We start from the raw sequence: 9,395 nt of genomic DNA, 5'->3' as shown, positions 1-9,395 counted from the left end.
TCTCCAACCCGCAGGCTCAGGCAATCCGCTCTCCTTGGCCTCCCAAAGTGCTGGGATTACAGGCTGAGCCACCAAGCCGGCCTGGCCATTTTTTTTTGTTGTTTCACCTCTTCCACATCAGCAAAACATTTCCTTTTGAGGATGTTTCTTTCCAGGAAACAAGAAAATGTCGCTTGAGGCAAGATTGGGTAAATAAGTAGGGTGGGACATAAGGGTCATGCTGTTTTTGGTCAAAACTGTTGAATACTCAGTGTGGTGTTGGTAGATATGCTTGTAAATCACCCATCATGAAAATGGGCAAATGCATTGAAAGAATCTCCGAAAATAATTCACTGAAGCTAAAGTTACCCTCTCACAAAAATGCTAGCTGGTACACTGACGCCAGTGGGTTCCCAGACACCTAGTGGCAAAAGGGGCCAGTCCTCCAAAAGATAATTCTGGATGTTTTGAGGGTCCCTCCCCCATTGTAAAAGGTGGGTAAACTCTTCTAGATCAAAGAAATATAATAACCAAATATAATACATGATTCTTGATTATACACTGGATCAAAACAAAACAAAAAATATGTAGGAAGTATATTTTGGGAAATTGGAGAAAACTGAGCATTGACAGTTTATTTGATTATACGATTGTGTTGGTGTTAAATGTCTGAGGTTTAATAATGATATTGTGATTGTGTAGTGGAATTTATTTATTCTTAAGAGATAGTGAAATGTGAAGGAGATACTTATTGCAGTGGTGAGTGTCCTGAGAGATCAAGGGAATGCGGCAAATGTAAACAATGGGCAAATCAGGTTGAAGGATACATGAGTGTTCACTTTACTGTTTTCTCAACTTTTCTGTAGACTTGAAGGTTTTCAAAATGAAAGATTGGGGGAACAAAGGTTTTAAAAACAGTGTGATATATTCAAATACATTACACAAATGATTTTGTGCTATTAACACACAAAATAAAGCAATTCTAAAAGAAAAAAATAAATGGGGAACAGCAGTGTGCAGTACAGACAAGTCTGGGAAACAGATGACACCCAGAGGAAAAGCTTACAACCATCCCAGTGAGAGCAGGGGAGAAAGACAAGCAGACAGACAGCAAGGAGCTGCACAGGTGGTTCAATATTTCTGCAACTGGAGGGAAAGTGGTATGTAAAATGATTTCAGCTGGACTTCCCCTAAAACTTAAGCCATCTTCCCAGGCAGAGTGGGAAGTTTATGGCAAAAGGGTCATGGAAGACAGAAAGAAAGGACACAATGAGGAAATGTTAGGTCATTATCACTGTCAGCACGCTTTGCTCCTCCTGCTAGTTTATGTAGTTTCAGGGAAGTGATACACAGACACACTCAAACAATTAAATCCGTTGTACATTCCTGGGGAAAACGTCTGATTCTGAGGTCACTTTGGATCTCAGTTTGTCTTTGGGCTCTCTTCTATATAACTCATAGTTACAATCATATAGCCACCAGATCTAGGATTGTCCTTTTTTCTTAATGTTGTATAGCAAGATCCTTCTTTCATGAGCCCTGAAGAGAAACTCTGAAATATGACAAGTACTGGATGTTGAAAAAAATTATTGAAAACTTAGCACTACCAGAATGGGCAACTTGATGAGACCTCGTCTCTACAATAAATAAAAAATGAGCCAGGTGTGGTATTGCACTCCTGTAGTTCTAGCTACTTGGAAGGCTGAGGCGGAAGGACCGCCGGAGCCCAGCAGGTTGATGCTGGGGTGGCCATGAGCATGCCACTGCACTCCATCCTGGGTGATGGAGTGAGGCTCCAACTCAAAAAGGAAGAAAGGAAGGAAGGAAGGAAGGAAGGAAGGAAGGAAGGAAGGAAGGAAGGAAGGAAGGAAGGAAGGAAGGAAGGAAGGAAAGAAAGAAGGAAAGAAGGAAGAAAGAAAACTTAGCTCTTATAAGTAGGAGAGGATGTTTTCTCTCTCTCTATCATATAAATAAACTGATGAGAAATATTCTTTTCTTTATGGAAGTGAAGACAGACAGGTCTGTTATTGTCTGTGACCTGGGAAAGAAAGTTATAGGTGAGTTCTTGTTCAGACTGGGCAAATAGACTATGTACTGGAATACCTCCTTCTATTGGGCTTCACATATATTGTGATTTTAAAAAAACAAATTGAAAGTTCATGTCAACCTTGTGTCTTCTATTGTGCTTCACAAATAATTGTGATTTTTTTAAACAAATTGAAAGTTTGTGGCAACCTTGCATCTAGCAAGTCTGCTGGCACCATTTTTCCAATGACATGTGCTCACTTTCACATATGCTTTCTGTATATTTGGATCATTCTTGCAATATTTTTCATTCCTATTATATCTGTTACAGTGATCTGTGATCTTTGATATTGCAATTGTAACTGTTTGGGGTACCATAAACTGCACTCATATAAGACAATGAACTTGATCAATTAAAAAAAGAAAGAAAACGCAGCATTTCCTAAGTAGTTGCAACTATGGAATTAAGTTTTGGACCCATGTAGAGCTTTCTCCAGACAGGAAAGAAAATATGATACATCCAGCAACAAATTCACTTTCTTCCTGTTCCTACACTTCCTCATCATCAACAATTCTTTCTCAACAAATTGAGTTGAGACCCCCCCCAAAGCACACCCTTTGTTTCTTGTTTTGGGAGCAGTCATGTAACTCACTATTAGAAATCCAGCCTAAGGAGACTGATTCCTTTTTAGAAAAATGAAAATCATTTTATAGCCCAGTAACTATCTCATTAATTTTCTGTGCCTTTCCTTGGGTGAAATGTTGTTACATATTTACACACCAATTCTGGTAATTCCAATTGTATTCCTTTAATATTGCTGTGCATAACAACTTTTCCCACCACTGCAAAGAAAAAGAGATTTATTGATCAAATCTGAGATATACCAGGCAAGTACCAATAGCTTAGAGTTCCTTGTCCATGATCAGGTTCATTCTAAGTTTTAGCTGGGTCGACATCTTGAGATAGTTTCATAATATTTCTACTTGCGTATCTGGGATGACAATTGATGCCAAACTTGCCTTTACTAAAATGAGAAAATAGATCAACGGTCTTTTTTTATTTGTAGTCATTTTATTTTCATCTTTAATTGATACATAATAATTGTACATATTTATGGGGTGCATATGGTATTTTGGTATATACATACAGCATGTAATGATCAAATAAGGGTATTTAAGATATCCATCACCTCAAACATTTGTCATTTCTTTGTGTTGGGAACATTTCAAATCTCTTCTAGCTATTTTGAAATATACAATAAATTATTGTTAATGGTTGTCATTCCACTGTCTATATGTTTGTACCTAGTAGCCAATCTCTCTTCATCCCCACCCCCTTCTTCCTTCCCAGCCTCTGGTAATCAGCATGCTGGTCACTACCTCCCATGAGATCAATTTTTTCAATATAGGTCTTTTAAATGTTGCTTGCAAGTTTGTAACACCACGTCCTCTTCCTCTTTTTCTCTTTCCACTTTAGTATTTTCTTTCACTTCCTCTTTAACTCCTTCATCACCTCATTTTCAATGAGAGACAAGTGAGAGCTTTATGAGGCAAGTTTTTCCAACTGTTAACTATGGTAGGCCCTATAATCATTCTAGATACTTGAATTGCTAGTGAAGGTATAAAAATAAGACAAGAGGGATGCAACTCAAATGTTTTCTTCAACAAAGATAAGTCACAACTAAGGAGAAATCGATTTTGAAAATAAGATTTTCTCTAGTTATTCTCAGGATCGAAATACAATCGCCACCTTTGTCTCACACTTATATATAATATTGCTATTTTAGCAAAACACTTTGTTGTTGTCTAGAAAATGTCTGACTTTTAAAAAGTATATTCTTATTCCATTCAGAAAACACAACAAATTATTTCTTAATTTATTATTTTTTGCTCACTGGAAATTAGAGCAATACTTTGCCAACTGAAACTCAGGAGGAAAAGGAAAATTGTAAGGTTTTACAAGGAGCCATGGAGGTCATTCAGTGCTATCCTTATCTGGTTCATGAAACCTATATACAATTTCCCCAGCTAGGTCAACTGAATGTAAAATCCGGTCAATAAAAACAGTACTAGAGCTACTTGCTTTCAGAGATCTTAAGGAAGAAGCTTGCAATTCTCTTTGGAAAATCCTGAAACTGAGTGTTTGAAGAATCACCTATGATAGTGTTTACAAAAACTGTACTAGGAAGCAAATTTCCTGTTTAAATAAAATAATTTTCTTGCTTGGTTAGAGTAAAAGACCTGCTAGACCTCATAGAATAGTCCTAAAAATTTTTTTTTATTAGATGAGCAATGCAACTCTTATACATAAGAATAAAATATTCCTATGCCTTCTTATGCAGTTGTAGTATTTATTTATTTTTACTTATTTTTCAGTTGCCTAAGAGACAGAGCTAGGCTAATCTTATGCCTCACTTCTTAAATACAGTTCTCAATATCTGTCCACATTCTAATTTATATTCTTCTCTGACTGTAGGTCACCTTTCTAATGAAAAACTATTACAAGAATAAGCATCTTTAACTATGTACTTATCCTTGTAAAATATGGACTGCTAGAAGTAGTGCCAGTTAATGTGTATAGTATTGTGCTATAAATCTCATTCATTCCTTAATTATTTTTATAATTTTTGACACCTATCCAAGTTACTATACATAAATATAACAAATATGACTATATATAAATAAATATCTTTATATCTAGATAGATATATCTTTATATCTAGATAGATATATCTATATATCTATCAAACTTTTGTTATATATGTATCTTATGCATATTAGTCCATGGTATGCATCTATCAGGTTTTACATATCCATTCCTCTAGCCTCTGGCTCCCCAAGATCTATAGCAATACCACTGTGAGTGTCTTCAAAAATAGCCTATGAAGGACCTTTAAAAGCATTTACTGGGGAGACATCAAGAAGGGGACCACTGGGTCACAGAGCTTACACATACCTAATTATGTGGAGCACATTCAGAGAGTTTCTAGAAGGAAACCCTCACCAGCAGTGCACCACTGCTCACCAAAACTTGGTATCATTTCACCTTTTTAATTTTTTTTCACATGGTAGGCTCATGTGGCATTTCATTAAAATTTCCATTTCTTTGGTTACTAGTGGATTTGAGAATCTTTACTGGACACTGGGCTTCCTTTTCTATAAGTGCTTGCTCATGTCCAATGCCCATTTTTCAATTATACTTCCACTTTGTTTTATTTTTTGTTTGTTTTTGTTTTTGTTTTGTTTTGTTTTGCTTTTATTTTTTATTGTAAAGATGTGGGGTATGATTCAGGATTAGGTATACAAACATTGATTATGCAGGTAATCTTGTTGATGAGGTATGCCCCTCTCTCCCCTAGAGATTTGCCTCAACTGCCAATCCCACCGCACCCATCCCCTGAAAGTTTCCCACTATTGCCAATCGCTTTCTTACCGTGTTATAATTGTCCGAGGCTCACTTATGAGTGAGAACATATGATACTCTATTCTTTGTTTCTGTGATAGATCACTCAGTATGAATGACTCTAAATCCATCCAAGTTGCTGCAAAGTCCATATGTTTGTCCTTCTTTATGGCTGCATAATATTCCATTGTGTACATGAACCACATTTTCTTTATCCAGTCCAGCTTTGATGGGCAACATGGTTGGTTCCATGTTTTTGCTATTGTGAATAGAGCTACAACAAACATACATGTGCAAGTATCTTTTTTGTAGAATGATTTGAGTTCCTCCAGGTATATTCCTAATAGGGGAATTGCTGGGTCAAATGGAAGGTCAATTTCTAGTTCTTTCAGAAACTGCCACACTGTCTTCCAAAGAGGTTGCACTAGTTTGCATTCCCACCAGCAGTGTAGAAGCATTCCTTTTCCTCCGCATCCTCTCCACCATCTATTGTTGTTTTATTAATGATGGCCATTCTTACTGGGGTTAGGTGGTATCTCAATGTGGTTTTGATTTGCATTTCTTTTGATGAGTGCCTGTTGGCTGCCTGTATATTTTCTTTTGCCCACTTTTTAATGGTGCTGTTTTTCCCCCCTTTGGCAAGTTTGAGTTCCTTATAGATCCTAGATGTTGGACCTTTGTCAGATATACACCCAGCAAATATTTTTTCCCATTCTGTGGGCTGCCTCCCTGATCTCTCAATGGTTTCTTTTGCTTTGCAGAAGCTCGTTAGTTTGATGAGATCCCACATGTTTATCACATTTCTTAAGGTATGAGCATATAGGGTTCTGAATAGGAATTGGTTGCCAGTTCCAATTTCCATAAGGGTGTCTCCTGTGTTTTCTAAGATTCTTATAGTTTGAGGTTTTACATTTAGTTCTTTGGTCCATTTAGAGCTAATATTTGTGTTTGGTGATAGGTAGGGGTCCTGATTCGATCTTCTGCGTGTGATCAGCCAGTTTCCCCAGCACCATTTACTGAATAGGCTCTCCTCTTCCCCAGTGGTTGTTGTTAGAGGCTTTGTCAAAGATGAGTTGGCTGAGAAATTGAGGCTTTGCTTCCAGAATCTCTATTGTGTTCCATTGGTCTATGTGCCTGTTGTTGTACCAATACCAGGCTGTTTTGATTACTGTAGTCTTATAGTAAAGTTTGAAGTCTGGAACTGTGATGCCTCCTGCTTTGTTTCTTTGGTTAAGGATTTTTTTGGCTATTCATGGTCATTTATGTTTCCATATAAATTTCTGTATTGCCATTTTCAGGTCTGAGAAGAATGATGTTGGCAACTTAATGGGCATTGCATTGAATCTGTAGATTGCCTTCGGTAGGGTGGACATTTTAACAATGTGGATTTTTCCTATCCATGAGCACGGAATATTTTCCCATTTGTTTGTGTCTTCTTGGATTTCTTTAGCAGCATTTTGTCATTCTCATTAAAGGTCTTTCACTTCTCTGGTTAGGAAGATGCTGAGGTATTTCATTTTTGTGTGTGGCTATTGCCAATGGGATTGTGCTTTTAATTTGGGTCTCTGCCTGCTTGTTGTTGGTGTATAAGAATGCAGCTGTCTTTTGCACAATTATTTTGTACCCTGAGACTTTGCCAAAGTTCTTTATCAGTACAAGCAGGGTTTTGACAGATTCTCTTGGATTTTCAAGGTATAGGATCATATCATCGGAAAAGAGGGATAATTTGACTTCCTCTTTTCCTATTTGGATACCCCTGATTTCCTTCTCTTGTCTAATTACCCAAGCTAGGACTTCCAACACAATGTTGAACAAGAGGAGTGAGAGTGGGCAATCTTGTCTTGTTCCAGTTTTCAGGGGAAATGTTTCCAGTTTCTGTCCATTTAGCAATGTTAACTGTGGGTTTATTGTAGATGGCACTTACTATTTTGAGGTATGTTCCTTCTATACCTAGGTTTTTAAGGTTTTTATCAAGAAGGGAGGCTGGATTTTATCAAAAGCTTTTTCTGCATCTAATGATATAATCATGTGGTTCTTGTTTTTACATCTGTTGATGTATTTGATTACATTTATGGTCTTGCGGATGTTGAACCAGCCCTGCATCCTGGTTGAAGTCTACTTGATCATGGTGGATGATTTTTGAGATGTGTGTTTGGATCCGATTTGCTAGAATCTTGTGGAGGATTTTTGCATCTATGTTCATGAGGGATATTGGCCTATAGTTCTTTTTTGTGGATCATTACCCAATTTGGGATATCAGTGTTATGTTAGCTTCATAAAATGGTATGGGGAGAATTCCATCTTTCTCAATTGCCTGGAATACTTTCAATCAGATTGATATCAGCTACTCCTTGTACATTTTGTAGAATTCTGCAGGAAAGTCATCCAGTTCAGGGCTTTTTTTGTAGGTAGTTTTTGTATGACAGAGTCAATTTCCTGGGTTGTTATTGGTCTATTTAGTGTCTCAATGTCTTCTTGTTTCAATGTGGGGAGGTTGTGTGATGTCAGAAAGTCCTCTATTTCATTTAGGTTATGAAGTTTGTTTCCATATAGTTGTACATAGTAATCTCTGATAATCTTTTGTACTTCTTCAGATCAGTTGTGATTTGATCTTTTGTATTTCTGATTGTGTTTATTTGGACTTTTTCTCTCTTTTTCTTGGTCATTCTGACTGGGGGCCCATCAATCTTGTTAATTTTTTCAAAGAACCAGCTTTTTTCTTTGTTGATGTTTTCTATGATATTTTTGTCTTCTATGTCCCATATTTGGGCTCTTATTTTGGTGATTTGGATTCTTCTGCTAAAGTTGGGGTTTTGGTGGTCTTCTCTTTCCAGCTCCCTTAGGTGATTTGTTAGGCTCTCTGCTTGTGATTGTTCCATTTTCTTGATGTGTGCTAGTAGAGATATAAATTCCCCTCTTAGAACTCTTTTCATGGCATCCCAGAGGTTTTGGTAAGATGTTTCTTCATTTTCATTTGTTTCCAGGAATCTTTTAATTTCTGCTTTGATTTTGGTGTTGACCCAGTAGTTGTTCAGCATCATGCTGTATAGTGTCCATGTCTTTGTGGGCTTTAGGGAAATGTTGGTGTTGATATTTATTTTTATTCCACTGTGGTCTGAGACTGTGCATGGCAAGATTTCACCCTTATGGAATTTGTTTATGCTTGATTCATGGACAAGGATGTGATCGATATGGAGTACGTTCCATGTGGTGATGAGTAGAATGTACATTCTGTGATTGTTGGGTAGAATAATCTGTAGGTATCTATTAAGTCCATTTGGTCAAGTGTCAAGTTTAGGTTCTGGATCTCCTTGTTGATTTTTTGCCTTGTAGGGCTGTTAGTGGGATATTCAAGTCCCCTGCTATAATACTGTTAGAGCCAACATCTTTTTTTTAGTTTACTTAGTAGTTGCTTTATAAATGCTGGTGTTCCTGTGTTGGGTGCATATATGTTTAGGATGGATATTTCTTGTTGATGGATTGCAACTTTTATCATTATGCAGTGTCCTTTTGCATCTTTTAAAATTTTTGATAGCTTAAAGGTTGTTTTGTCTGATATTAAGATCACAGTTCCTGCCTTCTTTTGTGATCCATTTGCCTGGAAACTCATTTTTCATCCTTTAACTTTGAGTCTGTGTGCCTCCCTTGTAGTGAGATGGGTCTCCTGGATGCAGCAAATAATTGGGTCATGGTTTCTTAAGGAGTTTACCATTCTGTGTGTTTTCAGTGGTGCATTTAGTCCATTCACATTCAGGCTCATTATTGGAATGTGATTGTTTATTGCTTTCATGATGTTCTTATAAAGCTTTTTCTTTGTTTACTGTTTTCTTTTGACTTTGGGTTTGATGTATGTGTGTGTTTTCAAGTTTCTTGTTGTACTGTATTCTCTGTTGATTCTGTGTTCTGCTGTTCTCTTGGGAATTGTGTGGTCATTCTCTTTTTTCTTTCTTCTGTGCTTAATACCTTTTTAAGTGTCTCCTGTAGAGCT

Source organism: Carlito syrichta, unplaced genomic scaffold, assembly GCF_000164805.1.
Source record: "Carlito syrichta isolate Samal-C Ts95f unplaced genomic scaffold, Tarsius_syrichta-2.0.1 Scaffold310650, whole genome shotgun sequence".
Classification (NCBI taxonomy): Eukaryota; Metazoa; Chordata; class Mammalia; order Primates; family Tarsiidae; genus Carlito; species Carlito syrichta.
This window is presented reverse-complemented; position numbering follows the sequence as displayed.